The sequence below is a fragment of the Giraffa tippelskirchi genome, chromosome 11 (genome assembly GCF_054371585.1).
Source record: "Giraffa tippelskirchi isolate mGirTip1 chromosome 11, T2T-mGirTip1v1.2.pri, whole genome shotgun sequence".
NCBI lineage: Eukaryota > Metazoa > Chordata > Mammalia > Artiodactyla > Giraffidae > Giraffa > Giraffa tippelskirchi.
The window spans coordinates 60,832,671-60,849,418 of NC_137285.1; the positions used below are offsets into that span (position 1 = coordinate 60,832,671).

Sequence of the window (16,748 nt, forward strand, 5' to 3'; positions counted from 1 at the left end):
GTGGGTTGCCATACCCTTTAGGGATCATCCCAACCCAGGGATTGAACCCAGATCTCCTGCATTGGAGGCAGAGACTTTACCATCTGAGCCACCAGGGAAGCCAAGGTGGTTCTCAGTTCTCTGAAAGGCTTATTAAAACATTGCAGGGCCTTGCTCCCAGAATTTCTGATGTTGTAGTTCTAGGATGAAGTCTGTAAGTTTGCAATTTTCAGGTGATGCTGGTGACAAGGTGACTTTGTGAACCACCGTCCTAAACCGTGCAGTGGAAAGAAAAGAGCTTATTGCCATTTAGGTTTTTGTGGGTTTGTCTTTTAAAAATATAAATGCTGTTCTGTTCTCTAGAGGTAGATCCCCCACTGAAGACCTTAATGGTCAAGCTGAAGTTGGCTAGACAAGCAGAGAAACTGGTTATTGGTCTCCTGTTAAGTGGGCATTTGTCTGCCCACTATTTCCTTCTAGTCACTCACCCATTCTGTTCTATACCTTCTCTGCTCAAACCTCTAACTTTTCATTCGCCTTGCTTCTTGAGAATAAGAACCTCAGAAATTCCTGTTATTTCCACCCTGCCTCATGCTGGGAAAGACTGAAGGCAAGAGAAAGGGGTGGCAGTGGTTGAGATAGATAACATCACTGACTCAATGGACATGAATCTGAGCAAACTCTGGAAGACTGAAGGATAGAGACGCTTGGTGCGCTGTAGTCATGGGGTCGCAGAGTCAGACACAGAAGCATCAGATTCTACCCTCTGTTCTTGGCTCCATCAGGTCTCACCTTTTTCATTATTCCTCTGCCAATCTCAGCATACAAGCAAGTTCTCTGTCCTTCCAGATATATCCCTATTCAAACTTAAGAGCAAAGCTTGAAAGAGTTAACCATATTTCTTGCTTGTAATTTTACTTTTCTTGCTTGAATCTGTCTCATTTTGGCTTTTCTCTTTCACACTTTTTTTTTACTCACCACTCAAGGAAGCTGTTGCTGTCAGAATTAACAGATGTCATTGCTAAGCCAGTGGTTCATCCTTAGCTTTCATTTTGCTTCTGTGACAGTGATGATTGACAGTTGATTTTCTCCTGTTTCTTAACTGTCTTCTGGAATTGGACCTCAAAGTTTTCCTCCCATGTTGCTAGCTACTATTTGCTAGTTTGTTTCAGGCCTCAGTGTTGGAGAGCCCTAATCCTTTTATTTTTACCAATATTCTTTCTAAAAATAGTCTTACTCAATTTCTTGGTTTTAAATAAACTCGGAATTTTACTTCTAGTGTGTACCTTTGAACTCCAGGTTTGTCTCTCCAGCTCCCAACTTAATGTCAGTAGGCATTTAACATGTCTAAAATTGTATTCCTGAACAACAACACTCATCCTATTTACTTATTTTTACAATTTATTTTCTAAGTAAAATACTTACTTGGCTGCATCAGGTCTTAGTTATGGCATACAGGCCCAGTAACTGAGGTGCATGGACTTCGTTGCTCCATGGCACTTGGGATCTTAGTTCCCCAAGCAGGATGGAACCCAGGTGGCCTGCATTGCTTAGAGGATTCTTAACCACTGAAGCACCAGGGAAGTCCCCCATCCTGTTGTAGACCAAAGGAAGTCCTCGGGTCCTCCTGGATGACTCACAGTTCATTCTAAAGAAATCTGGCAGTACAGCGGTTAGGTGTCTGCTCTCAGTGCCAAGGGTGTAAGTTTCTAATAAGAAACGATCTGGAATCTAACCATTTCCTCCTGACCCCATTTCTGTCACTTCAGAGGAAGTCATTACCAGCCTGTGCTTGCAGTTGGTTGTGTTCAGTTGCTCATTCGTGTCCGACTCTGCAACCCTAGACTGCAGTACACCAGGCTTCCCTGTCCTTCACCATCCCCCAGAGCTTGCTCAAACTCACGTCCGTTGAGTTGGTGATGCCATCCAACCATCTCATCTTCTGTCATCCCCTTCTCTTCCTGCCTTCAGTCTTTACTAGCATCGGGGTCTTATGAACTGGCTCTTCACATCAGGTGGCCAAAGTATTGGAGCTTCAGCACCAGTCCTTCTAATTAATATTTAGGATTGACTGGTTTGATCTTGCAGTCCAAGGGACTCTAAAGAGTTTTCTGCAACACCAGTTTAAAAACATCAGTTCTTTGGTGTTACCCTTCTTTATGGTCCAACTCTCAAATCCATACATGACTACTGGAAAAACCATAGCTTTGACTATATGGACGTTTTGTTGGTAAAGTAATGTCTTTGTTTTTAATACGCTGTCTGTGTTTGTCACAGCTTTTCTTCCAACGAGCAAGTGTCTTTTAATTTCGTGGTTGAACTCACCATCTACAGTGATTTTGGAGCCCAAGAAAGTAAAGTCTGTCATTTTTTCCATTGTTTCCCATCTATTTGACATGAAGTGATGGGACCAGTTGCCACGATCTTTGTTTTTTGAATGTTGAGTTTTAAGCTAACATTTTCACTCTTCTCTTTCACTTTCATCAAGAGGCTCTTTAGTTCCTCTTTTCTTTCTGCCATTAGGGTGGTGTCATCTGCATATTGGAGAAGGAAATGGCACCCCACTCCAGTACTCTTGCCTGGGAAATCCCATGGACAGAGGAGCCTGGTAGGCTACAGTCCATGGGGTCGCGAAGAGTCAGACATGACTGAGCAACTTCACTTTCACTTTTCACTTTCATGCATTGGAAAAGGAAATGGCAACCCACTCCAGTGTTCCTGCCTGGAGAATCCCAGGGACGGAGGAGCCTGGTGGGCTGCCGTCTATGGGGTCGCAGAGTTGGACACGACTGAAGCAACTTAGCAGCAGCAGCATCTGCATATCTGAGGTTTTTGATAATTGTCCCGGGGATGTTGATTCCAGCTTGTGGTTCATCCAGCTTGTGGTTCATCCAGCCTGGCATTTCACGTGATGTACTCTGTCTGCATAGAAGTAAGCAGGGTAACGATATACTTCTTGACATACTCCTTTCCCAATTTGGAACCAGTCTGCTGTTCCATGTCTGGTTCTAACTTGCTGCTTGACCTGCATACAGATTTCTCAGGAGGCAGGTAAGCTGGTTAGCTATTCCCATCTCTTGAAGAATTTTCCAGTTGGTTGTAATCCACACAGTCAAAGGCTTTAGCACGGTCAATGAAGCAGAAATTGTGATATTTTTCTGAAATTCTCTTGCTTTTTCTATGATCCAGCAGATGTTGGCAATTTGATCTCCCTGGTTCCTTATTCTAAATCCAGCTTGAACATCTGGAAGTTCACGGTTCACATACTGTTGAAGCCTGGCTTGGAGAATTTTGAGCATTACTTTGCTAGCGTGTGAGATGAGTGCAATTGTGCAGTAGTTTGAACATTCTTCGGCATTGCCTTCTTTGGGATTGGAATGAAAACTGACCTTTACCAGTCTTGTGGCCACTGCTGAGTTTTTCATATTTGTTGGCATATTGAGTACAGCACTTTCATAGCATCATCGTTTAGGATTTTAAATGGCTCAGCTGGAATTCCATCACCTCCACTAGTTTTGTTCCTTGTGATGCTTCCTAAGGCCCACTTGACTTCTCACTCCAGGATGTCTGGCTCTAGGTGAGTGATCACACCATTGTGATTATCTGGGTCATTTAGATCTTTTTTGTATAGTTCTGTGTATTCTTGCCACCTCTTCTTAATATCTTCTGCTTCTGTTAGGTCCATACCATTTCTGTCCTTCATTAAGCCCGTCTTTGTATGAAATGTTCCCTTGGCATCTCTAATTTTCTTGAGATCTCTAGTCTTAAATTGTTTTCCTCTATTTCTTTGCATTGTTCACTTAGGAAAACTGTCTCTCCTTGCTATTCTTTGGAACTCTGCATTCAGATGGGTATATCTTTCCTTTTCTCCTTTGCCTTTTGCTTCTCTTTTCAGCTGTCTGTAAGGCCTCCTCATACAGACATTTGCCTTTTTGCATTTCTTTTTCTTGGGGATGGTTTTATCACCGACTGCTGTAAAATGTCACGAACCTCCGTCCATAGTTCTTCAGGCACTCTGTATCAGATCCAATCCCTTGAAAATATTTGTCACTTGCACGTATAATCATAAGGGATTTGATTTAGGTCATACCTGAATGGCCTAGTGGTGTTCCCTACTTTATTCAATTTAAGTCTGAATTTTGCAGTAAGGAATTAATGATCTGAGCCACAAGTCAGCTCCCGGTCTTGTTTTTGCTGACTTTATAGAGCGTCTCCATCTTTGGCTGCAAAGAATATAATCAATCTGATTTCAGTGTTGGCCATCTGGTGATGTCTATGTGTAGAAGACGTCTTCTCTTGTGTTATTGGAAGAGGGTGTTTGCTATGACCGTGCGTGCGTTCTCTTGGCAAAACTCTTTGCCAAGAGAGTAGCCTTTGCCCTGCTTCATTTTGTACTCCAAGGCCAAACTTGCCTGTTACTCCAGGTTCTCTCTTGACTTCCTACTTTTGCATCATAGTCCCCTATGATGAAAAGGATATCTTTTCAGTGTTAGTTCTAGAAGGTGTTGTAGGTCTTCATAGAGCCATTCAACTTCAGCTTCTTGGGCATTATTGGTTGGGGCATAGACTTGGATTACTGTGACATCGAATGGTTTGCCTTGGAAACAAAGATCATTCTGTTGCTTTTGAAATTGCACCCAAGTACTGCATTTCGGATTCCTCACTTAAATGGCCCCAAAGCTTGTGCTAAATCGGTAGATCCTGCTGATGTGTGTGTGTTAGTTGCTCAGTCGTGTCTGACTTTGCAACCCCATGGACTGTAACCCACCAGGCTCCTTTGTCCATGGGATTCTCCAGGCAAGAATACTGGAGTGGGTTGCTATTTTCTGCTGATGTGTTCATCCTATTGAAAACCCTGTCCTTCAGTCCTTTCCCTGTTATTTTTCTATAGTTTTAACTTCTGGCTACTAGGAAAATTCCATGTGGACAGCTTTTTTGGGGTAGGAGAGTGGAGTCTGGCTCACTGCTACACTTTCCAATGCCTTGAAGTTCAGTATGTTTTGAAGAAAGGAATGAATGGCATTCCCTTACTGAAGAAGCAAACATTTTCAGTAGAAAACAGTTGTAGATTTGGGTCTGAAGTGACAGGTGCTTGCTTTCCAAGGCAGAAGTTGGGAGTTGAGTCTATAGAGTGATCATTCAAGGTGGGGACCAGGAGTGGAGAGGTGGTGGCTGGCTTTCTCATGCTGGGCATCATCTAGTAGGATGATAACGGCCAGTGAAGCTCCAGTTCGCTACATCTCTGAGTAGGGCTTGGCATGGATCTCTTTTAGAAAGGTTCATGTGAAAACGCTTCCAAAAACAATGTTTTTTCAAAAATGGTTTGGTCTGATGATGTGTTTAAGTTACCTTCCCATAGGTCACCATGAAGGTGGTTAACATCCATATAATAAAAAAGACTATAAGGGGTGATTGTAAGTTTCCCATTTAGTATCATGTATGTGATATGTAGATATTAACAACTGGCCTTTCTCTTCTTGATTGTACCTAGAACAGTTTTGTAACCAGGGATATACATTTTGAATCTTCAAAAAGGAGTTACTGAAGACCTTTATGTCAAGGCATGACTGAAATAGCAAAACTAACTCTTGATTTGAAACTGGCTTTTGCTTTAATGTGTACAGCTGAGCAGCACCATTAATTTGAGAGCAGGAAAGACTGCCAGGGGAGTATGCTAGATTACTGGAGTGAGCCTAATTATACAGGTTCTTAAATGGGGAAGTTTGAGGCAGAAGTGGTTGTAATACAGTGCGAGGACTGCCCAGTGTTGCTCATCCTCTTTGAGGATGGAGAAAGGGCCATGGGTCAAGGAAAGGGAATGGCTTGTAACAGTTGGAAAAGGCAAGGAAGTTCTCTGTGGCACACTGGCTGATAGAATAGCCCATCATTATCCCACGTGGCATGCATAAACCTCAAAATAACACCACCAACAACTTACTGAACAGTTGCAAACGTTTTTAGCACATGGCCCACTACATCTATAGTACTGCGTAAACGCTGCTGGAGCACACAGCCAGAACTTTCCCCCAGCCCTTACGCAGTCTCAGTGCTACCAGGATATGTTCTTAGTGCCCACTTCCAGCCCTTAAGCTGACTGCTCTATAGTTTTTTTGTTGAAGCTTCTTTTTTGGTTGATTGCTCAGAAAGTTCATTTTCTGAGTTCCTGTATGTTGAATACAGTTTATCATTTGCTTTATACCTGAAAGTCACTTGTACTGGATCTAGAATCCTCAACTTACTTACTGAGCATCTTAATTATATTACTTCTATTTTCTTCTGGCATAAAGCATAGCTAATGCAAGACTGATGATAATTTTCTTTCCCTTGCAAGTCACTTTGTGGTTTTGGCTAAAAGCCCAAAATAATTTGTTTATTCAAAGTCAAATAATTTTATAAAATACTTCTTGGTAATAGTCTGAGAGAATAGTCTCAGGTATGCAGCGTAGGCGTACCTTGGAGATACTGTGAGTTTGGTTCAAGACCACCTCAATAAAGTGAATAGTACAATGGAGTGAGTCTCGGGATTTTTTTGGTTTCCCAGTGCATGTAAGAGTTACATCATCTATTAAGTGCACAATAGCACTGTCTTCAAAAAAAAAAAAAAACCATTAATTTAAACATACTTTATTGCTAAAAAATGCTGAACATCATATGAATCTTTAGGACTCATATAGTCTTTTGCTGGTAGAGGGTTTGAAATACTGCAAGAATTGCCAAAGTGTGACACAGAGGTAGGAAATGAGCAAATGTCATTGAAAAAATGGCACTGGTTAAACTGCTTGACACAAAGTGCAGTCAGATTGAATGGTTTATCTACACTCGGTATATAGTTTCAAAAAGAATTTTTTTTTTGTAGTATAAACTGCCCTACAGTAGTTAACATTTCTCCTGTTTTCTTATTTGGTTTTTTTTTACAGGACCTTTGTAATCTTCTGGCAGCTTCTAACCATCCATGCTCCGTGTTCTTGTATGTTGGGCTGTATTTCTGTAAGACAAGGGCTGGCTAGTTACTCCCCATGGTATAAATATGGCCAGTTTCTGTTTTTGAATAGCCTACAAGCTAAGAATGGCCTTTCGGTTTTTAATATGGCTGAAAAAAAGTATTTCACTATGTGGGGAAATTATGTGAAATTCAGATTCCAGCATCCACAAGTAAAGTTTTATTGGAAGCCAGTCACATTCATTCTTCATGTATGGTCAGTTGCTGCTTATTGCACTGCAGTGGCGGAGTTGAGGACTTGTGACCGAGCATACACGGTACTCATCAGTTTGCAGGACACTGCAAATCCACAATTTGAGTGCCACACCTATCACATGTGTGAGAAAACCTCTTCAAAGATGGCAATATGTAAAATATCAATTACAAATCAATAGTAACAGGTGAATCAATTTTTTTTCTTTCATGTACAGATGAACCTTTAAAATAGTACTTAAAAGGGACAACCATCAAGTATTCAAATTGTGAAGAAACAGTTGAAAACCTGGACTGCAAGCTGCCAGGTGAATCGCTTTTTAATGGAGGATCAGTAACTTTGAACCCTAATTAGGTGGGATGTTACACCCCACCCCAAAGAAGGACCTGTATTACAGAAAGAAATTGACTCAATGAGCATCATAGTTTGACTTCATTAACAGAAGTTTTAGAGATTTGTTTCCTCTCCTAATGCTTACATAGAAAGGAAGTGAAAGCCGCTCAGTTAACTAGTTAACACTTCCACCCCTAAACATAAGCTCGACTGCCTGAAAGGAGGCCTGACTCTGGGAACTGGAGACAGTCTGCTGCTGCTGCTGCTGCTGCTGCTGCTGCTGCGTCGCTTCAGTCGTGTCCGACTCTGTGCGACCCCATAGACGGCAGCCCACCAGGCTTCCCCGTCCTGGGATTCTCCAGGCAAGAATACTGGAGTGGGTTGTCATTTCCTTCTCCAATGCATGAAAGGGAAAAGTGAAAGTGAAGTTGCTCAGTCGTGCCTGACTCTTCACGACCCCATGGTCTGCAGCCTACCAGGCTCCTCCATCCATGGGATTTCCCAGGCAAGAGGACTGGAGTGGGTTGCCATTGCCTTCTCCAGTGTATCCATCAGTAAAGAGACCTACCTGGTCAGGTAAAAATGGTGTTCTCTGGGATGCGCCAGCCTCAGAAACTCTTGGAAAATTGTTTCCCACCCCATTATCTGAAGCATGGCTGCTGTTTCAAAGGGACCCTCACTTCAGAGACCCTTGATTACCTGGACCCAAGTCATGGTAGCTCAGCCAAGATAAAAGGTCATAGTATGCATCGTGCTGCTGAGGCTGTCTAGCTGTACCGGCTATGCAGAGGCAAAGAGAAGGTGGTCCCTGCTCCGCAGATCTGGTTGTGCAGAGTCCTACGCTGACTGGGGCTTTTGCTCATGGCATATTCATCTGGCTTGCCACTTGAAAGACTATTCAGACCAATCAAAACACCCCTCTTAAAGGCTATACGTTGTGGGAACAAGTTGGGCTCCTCGTTGGACAGGGTTCCTCAGGTAGTGAAGTGAAAGGCCCTCAGTCGTGTCCATATGGACTATACAGCCCATGGAATTCTCCAGGCCGGAATACTGGAGTGGGTAGCCTTTCCCTCCTCCAGGGCGTCTTCCCAACCCAGGAATCGAAGCCAGGTCTACCGCACTGCAGGCGGATTCTTGACCAGCTGAGCCACCAGGGAAGCCCTACTCAGGCAGATGTCTGGAAAAGGGCTGCTCTCTGATATGACCCAGCACAACCAACACTCAGACTGCCCTCACACGTGGCTACATGTCACCGTCATGGGCTCTGCACACAATAAGCCTTCCTCGTGCATGACAGGTTCGTGACTCCTGCCACGTTGGTTCGTTTGTCTTGAGGTGGCTGGGGCCATATCGCACAGGCTGATACAGACTACACCGGTCCTTTGGTCACTTTTCCAGGCGGCTGCTGGCGCCTCGGCGCTACTGAGGCCTTTTTAGGCTACAATATTGCTGTCTCAGTACAGTCAGCTGACTGGCCACAGCTGCAGCACTTGAAACTAAAATGCCATAGGTATCATGTTCTTAGTTTTCTGGACCACTTAACAATCTCACTATGGGGGACTTTTTGTCACAAAGGCCACCTGGTGAATTTGATATTTATTTAACAGCTGCCTGACTCCATGGATATTTAGCATAGCTGAGCATTAAAAAGCTTTCTGACTACTCCCCTCCTCCAGTTCAACATACCTGATTGGGTCACAGACTATGGCAATGCCCCTAAAAGGGTCATCTCATCTTGGTTGCCTCCTGGGTGATAATCAGAAAGTCTGGGTGAAAGTAGGGACACATGGGGAAAATATGAAATTATAGGTATAGGTACAGATTTTGTGGCAGTGGAGGGAAGACAACAACCTTGGCACCTAGGTAGAGAACAAAGGAGGGAGGAGAGGGGAATAATTAACGCACTATGATCCGGAGATCATCATTTCTCAACTGTGGGCCCACTGGTATTTTAGGCTGGATAATTCACAGTTTAGCAGTACTGCTGGCCTCTACCCACTAGATGCCAGGAGCATCTTGCCCCAGTTTGTGACAGAAATGTTTTCAGACACTGTCAAATGTCCCGTGGGACAAAATTTCCCGCAGTGGAGAACCACTACCCTTGATCCAGGGCTTCCCTGGTAGCTCAGCTGGTGAAGAATCCGCCTGAAATGTGGGAGACCCCGGTTCGATTCCTGGGTCGGGAAGATCCCCTGGAGAAGGGATAGGCTACCCACTCCAGTATTCTTGGGCTTCCCTTGTGGCTCAGCTGGTAAAGAATCCGCCTGCAGTGTGGGAGACCTGGGTTCGATCCCTGGGTTGGGACAATCCCCTGGAGAAGGGAACGACTACCCACTCCAGTATTCTGGCCTGGAGAATACAGTCCATGGGGTCGCAGAGAGACAGACATGACTGAGCGACTTTCACTCACTCACCCTTGATCCAAAATTGCTATCTGGATCAAGTGGCTTGCGTGCGTGCTCAGTTGCTAAGTCATGTCTGACTCTTTGTGACCCCATGGACCGTAGCCCGCCAGGCTCCTCTGTCCATGGGATTTACCAGGCAAAAATACTGGAGTGGGTTGCCATTTCCTTCTCCAGGGGATCTTTCCAACCCAGGGATCAAACCCGCATCTCCTGCATTGCAATTTTTACCCACTGAGCCACCTGGGATCAAGTGGCAGTTGCAGCCAACAACCTGACTTGCCACTGGGTTTGTCATAAACAAGAAAATTAATATAGACATGGTTGTCCTGAGCTTGGTGCCATCAACAGTAGCTCCCAAATGCAAACATGTACAAATGTACCCAGAATAACACAATCTTAATTCAATCTGGCTGATCATATGCTTTTCACAATGGAAATATTTAATATTATGGCCAGGGGTATTACATAGTGATTTGATATTTGCATATATTATGAAATGATCACCACAATAAGTTACTATCCCCTCAAAGTTACTACAATATTGACCATATTCCTTATGCTTTATATTACATTGGTTTATCTACTTTATAACTGGAGGTTTGTACCCTTTAATCTCCTTCACCTATTCTGCTCCACCCCTCTTGAGAAACCACAGAAAACTAGTTTGTTTTCTGTATCTGTAAGTCTGTGGTTTGTTTCTTATAGTCCACTTAAAAGTAAAACCGTATGTTTCTCTCTCTCTGACTTATTTCACTTAGCATAATACCCTCTAGATTCATCCATGTTGCCACAAATAGCAAGATTTTTTTAATATCTAATATTCCACTATATATATAATATCTAATATTCCACTATATTTATATAGTATATATATATACTATATATATACACTATATATATATATATATATATACACACACTATATATATTATATATACACACACATCTTCTTTATCAGTCCTCTATTGTAAAAATGCTGCAATGAACACTGGTGCATATATCGTTTCAAATTTGTAAATACCTGGGAATGAATTGTTGGATTATACAGCAGTTCTGTTTTCAACTTTTTCAGGAAACTTTGTATTGTTTTCAAGTGGCTGAACCTACTAACAATCCTACCAGCAATGCATGAGGGTTTCCTTTTCTCCACATCCCCGAAACCTATTTGTCTTTTTGATGAAAGGTGTGAGGTGTGGTTTTGATATGCATTTGATATGCATTTCCCTAACAGCATTTCATGGGAAACGCTGGGCTGGATGAAGCACAAGCCAGAATCAAGATTGCTGGGAGAAATATCAATAACCTCAGATATGCAGATGACACCACCCTTACGGCAGAAAGTGAAGAAGAACTAAAGAGCCTCTTGATAAAAGTGAAAGAGGAGAGTGACAAAAAAAAAGAATAAAAAAAAGAAAAAGAAAAAAAAAACTAAAAAAAAAAAAAAGTGAAAGAGTAGAGTGAAAAAGTTGGCTTAAAGCTCAACGTTCAGAAAACTAAGATCATGGCATCTGGTCCCATCACTTCATGGCAAATAGATGGGGAGACAGTGGAAACAGTGGCTGACTTTATTTTTCTGGGCTCCAAAATCACTACAGATGGTAACTGCAGCCATGAAATTAAAAGACGCTTATTCCTTGGAAGGAAAGTTATGGCCAACCTAGACAGCATATTAAAAAGCAGAGATATTACTTTGTCAACAAAGGTCCATCTAGTCAAGGCTATGGTTTTTCTAGTAGTCATGTATGGATGTGAGAGTTGGACTATAAAGAAATCTGAGCACAGAAGAATTGATGCTTTTGAACTGTGGTGTTGGAGAAGACTCTTGAGAATCCCTTGGACTGCAAGGAGGTCCAACGAGTCCATCCTAAAGGAGATCAATCCTGAATATTCATTGGAAGGACTGATGCTGAAGCTGAAACTCCAATACTTTGGCCACCTCATGCGAAGAGCTGACTCATTGGAAAAGACCCTGACGCTGGGAAAGATTGAGGGCAGGAGGAGAAGGGGACGACAGAGGATGAGATGGTTGGATGGCATCACCGACTCGATGGACATAGTTTGGGTAAACTCCGGGAGTTGGTGATGGACAGGGAGGCCTGGCATGCTGCGATTCATGGGGTCACAGAGAGTCGGACACAACTGAGCGACTGAACTGAACTGAACAATTAGTGATTCTGAGCATCTGTGCATGTGTCTGTTGGCCATCTGTATGTCTTCTTTGGGAAAATGTCTATTCAGATCCTATGCCCATTTAAAAATTGGCTTATTTGTTTGATGTGTTATATGAGTTCTGTATATATTTTGAATGCTGTTGTTGATCAGTAGCTAAGTCATGTCTGACTCTTTGCAACCCCATGGTCACATGCCAGGCTTCCGTGTCCTCCATTATCTCCTGGAGTTTGCTCAAGTTCATGTCCATTGAGTCGGTGATGCTATCTAACCATCCCATCCTTTGCTCCCCTCTTCTCTTTTCACTGTCAATCTTTCCCAGCATCAGGGTCTTTTCCAATAAGCTGGCTCTTCACATCAGGTGGCCAAAGTATTAGAGCTTCAGGTTTAGCATCTGTCCTTCCAATGAATATTCAGGGTTGACTTCCTTTAGGATTGATTGGTTTTATCTTCTTGGAAGTCCACAGGACCTGCAGGAGTCTTCTCCAGCACTAGAATTTGAAAGCATCAATTCATCGGTGCTCAGCCTTTTTTATGGTCCAACTCTCACATACACACACAACTACTGATAAAAACATAGCTTTGACTATACAGACGTTTGTTGGCAAAGGGATGTCTTTGCTTCTTTTTTTGTTTTTGCCTTGGTAAAGTTTATTGTTATCATAAAACACGTAAAAACAATAAAACAAAATCTAAGAACAAAAAAAGGAAAAAGAGAGCACATCTGCACCTACCCTACAGTTCTTGACAATACAGGCATCGATGAGTGGGAGATAAGAGGAAAGGGACATGGTGGTGGTGGTGGTGTAGTCGCTCAGTCGTGTCCGACTCTTTGCGATCCATGGACTGGAGCCCTCCAGGCTCCTCTGTCCATGGGATTCTCCAGGCAAAAACACTGGAGTGGGCTTGTCTTTGCTTCTTAATACACTGTCTAGGTTTGTCATAGTTTTCCTTCCAAGAAGCAAATGTCTTCAGGTTTCATGGCTGCCGACACAGTCCTCAGTGATTTTAGAGCCCGAAAAAGAAAATCTGTCACTGCTTCTACTTTTTGTCCTTCTATTTGCTATGAAGTGATATGATCAGATACCATGATCTTAGTTTTCTTAATGTTAAGTTTCAAGCCAGCTTTTTCCCTCTTTCACCCTCATCAAGAGGTTCTTTAGTTCCCCTTTGCTTTCTGCCATTAGAGTGGCATCATCTGCATATCTGAAGTTGATATTTCTCCTGACAATCTTGATTCCAGCTTGTGATTCATCCAGCCTGGCATTTTGCATGATGTAAAACAGGGTGACAATATACAACCTTATTGTACTCTTTCCCCAATTTTGCACAAGTCTGTTGTTCCATGTAAGGTTCTAACTGTTGCTTCTTGACATGCATACAGGTTTCTCAGGAGACAGGGGTATTCCCATCTCTTTAAGGATTTTCCTTAGCTTGTTGTGATCCACACAGTTAAAAGCTTTAGTGCAGTCAATGAAGCAGTAGTAGATTTTTTTTGGAATTCCCTTGCTCTATGAGCCAACGAATGTTGGCAATTTGATCTCTGGTTCCTCTGCCTTTTCTAAATCCAGCTTGTGCATCTGGAAGTTCTCGGTACATGTACTGTTGAAGCCTTGCTTGAAGGATTTTAAGCATAACCTTACTAGCATGGGATATGAGCGCAATTGTCTGGTAGTTTGAGCATTCTTTGGCATTGCCTTTCTTTGGGATTGGAATGAAAACTGACCTTTCCCAGTCCTTTGGCATCAGCGGAGTTTCCCAAATTTGCTGGCATATTGAGTGCAGCACTTTCACACCATCATCTTTTAGGATTTGAAATAACTCAGCTGGAATTCCATCACCTCCACTAGCTTTGTCCGTAGTAATGCTTCCTAAGGCCCACTTGACTTCACATTCCAGGATGTCTGGCTGTAGATGAGTGACCACTAGACTGGGATAAGCCAGGCTATCCAGTCATTAAGACCCTTTGTATAGTTCTGTGTATTCTTGCCATCTCTGTGTAGTCTCTTCTGCTTCTGTTAGGTCCTTACTCTTTCTGGTAAGGACCAGATATTTTGGATTATTTTCCCATTCAGTAGGCTGCCTTTTTGTTTTGTTCATGGTTTCCTTTGCTGTGCAAAAGCTTTTTAGACTGATGTTGTCCCATTTATTTTGGCTTTTATTTCCCAGCTTGAGGAGATGAATCCAAAAAAATACTGCTAAGACCAACATCAAAGAGCATACTACTGTCTATGTTTTCTTCTAAGAGAATTTTTATGGTGTCAGGTCTCACATTTAGGTCTTTAATCCATTTTGAATTTATTCTTGTACAGGAGTGAGAATTTTGAATTTATTTTTGTACAGTAGTCCAGGTTGTTTTGCATTTAGCTGTCCAGTTTTCCTGACACTATTTACTGAAGAGGTTATCTTTTCCCCATTGTATTGTTGCTTACTCTGACATAAATAAATTTATTTCTGGGCTGTCTATTCTGTTCCATTGATCTATGTGTCTGTTTTAGTGCCAATTCTATACTGTTTTGATGACTGTAGCTTTGAAAGTAGTTTGAAATAGGGGCGTGTGATACCTCTAGCTTTGTTTTTCTTTCTCTAGATTGTTTTCATTAGAATACTTTGTGTTTACATACAAATTTTAGAATTTTTTTTTTTCTAGCTCTGTGAAAGATGCCTTTGGTATTTTGATAGGGATTGTGTTGAATCTGCAGATTGTCTTGGGTTGTATGGTCATTTTAACAATACGAATTATTCCAATCCGTGAGCATGGTATATATTCCAATTTGTGCCGTCATTTTCTGCCATCAATGTCTTATAGTTTCCAGAGTATAAGTCTTTTACCTCTTTGGTTAGATTTATTCCTAGGTATTTTATTCCTTTTGATGCAACTGCAAATAGGATTGTTTTCTTAATTTCTCTGATAGTTCATTATTCATGTATTGAAATACAACAGATTTCTGTAATATTAATTTTGTATCCTGCAACTTAACTGAATTCATTTATTAGTCCTAACACATTTTTGGTTGTCTTTTAATGATTTTTCATATATAAAATCATGTCATCTGCAGACAGGTTTACTTTTTCCTTTCTAATTTGGGTGTTTATGTCTTTTTAAAATTTATTTTTATTTATTTATTTTTGTCTGATTGCTGTGGCTAGGACTTCCAATACATTAAGATTGTCAGTCAGTTCCTGCTAAAAAAAGAGAGACAGAGGCTTCCCTGGTGCTCCAGTGAGTAAGAATCCACCTGCCAATGCAGGAGACACAGGTTTGATCCCTGGTCCAAGGAAGAACCCACATGCCTTGGGGCAACTAAGCCCTTGCACTACAACTGCTGAGCTCACACTCAGAGCCCAGCAGCCACAAGCACCGAGCCCGCACGCAGAGCCCGGGAGCCACGAGCGCCAAGCCCGCACGCAGAGCCAGGGAGCCACGAGCGCCGAGCCTATGCGCCTGGAGTCTGTAGTCCACAACAAGAGAAGCCACTGCAGTGAGAAGCCCATGCACCTCAATGAAGAGGAGCACAGCCAACAAATACATAAATTAATGTTTAAAAAGAGGACAGAAAACCAGCAGGTAATTCTCCTTTCTGAATATTGATCTGAATTATTCTCCTGAGAAAAATTTCATTGAGTTATTGCCTAATTTGTAGTATTTGAAGATAAATAATCCATAGTGTACATACAATTAAGATTCCTTAAAAATAAATCCAGAATGTGTCCCAGACTCAAATATAAACTTATTAGTTATAAGCAATTGAGTTGATCTATTAGAGTTCAAAATACTAAAACAATGTTTTGTGCTCCATGTGTATAAAAATCTGTTTAAGACTGCTCTGCTGTTGCCAAGAGCACAGCCCTCCAGACGCAGATCTCTTCAAGATCTGATGTTCCAAGCCTTCAAATACTTCCTATTAAACAGAAAAAGGAGTCCCCATTCATGGATCAGTCCATGTTTGAGTTTTTAGGTAACAGCAATATAAATAGCCTATATAAAATTGAGAAGCCCAGCACAAATCTTTATTTCTTCTTCAAAGAAATAAATTCAAGGTTTTATTCTCTGTAACTTACTCTAGTCATAAGGATTATATTCTGGAAGTTATAGGGTTTTTTTTAATAATAAACCAATTCTACTTGTTTAACTACTAAAAAGAAATGTATCACTTTAGCACAACAAATATAAAAAGTTCTGAATCAGGACTCAGTAGAGATAGTTTTTGCTTTAGGCTCTGCCATACCTGTATGCTGCTGCTGCTGCTCCTGCTGCTAAGTTGCGTCAGTCGGCGTCCGACTCTGTGCGACCCCATAGACGGCAGCCCACCAGGCTCCCTCGTCCCTGGGATTCTCCAGGCAAGAGTACTGGAGTGGGTTGCCATTTCCTTCTCCAGGGCATGAAAGTGAAAAGTGAAAGTGGAGTCGCTCAGTCGTGTCCGACTCAGTGACCCCATGGACTGCAGCCCGCCAGGCTCCTCCGTCCATGGGATTTTCCAGGCAAGAGTACTGGAGTGGGGTGCCATTGCCTTCTCCACCATACCTGTATGACCTTAGGCAAATCATTTAACCTCTGCAGGTTGAGCTCTGATCTGCAGACTTCCGTGGTTTAACAGGATGAGACTGCAATTCAGTAAAAGGCCCCTAGATGGTGGTGTTGTTCTGAGTTAGGCTTTGTATTTCCCCT

General features: G+C 42.2%; 1 long non-coding RNA gene across 1 annotated transcript; it reads left to right on the forward strand.

Moving 5' to 3' along the window:
• Nucleotides 1-667: 667 nt before the first annotated feature.
• On the forward strand, nucleotides 668-6,490 carry LOC145526960 (uncharacterized). Its single transcript, XR_014069353.1, has 2 exons — nucleotides 668-2,548; nucleotides 4,751-6,490. It is a non-coding gene; the product is annotated as an uncharacterized LOC145526960 (long non-coding RNA).
• The last annotated feature ends 10,258 nt before the right edge of the window (nucleotides 6,491-16,748 follow it).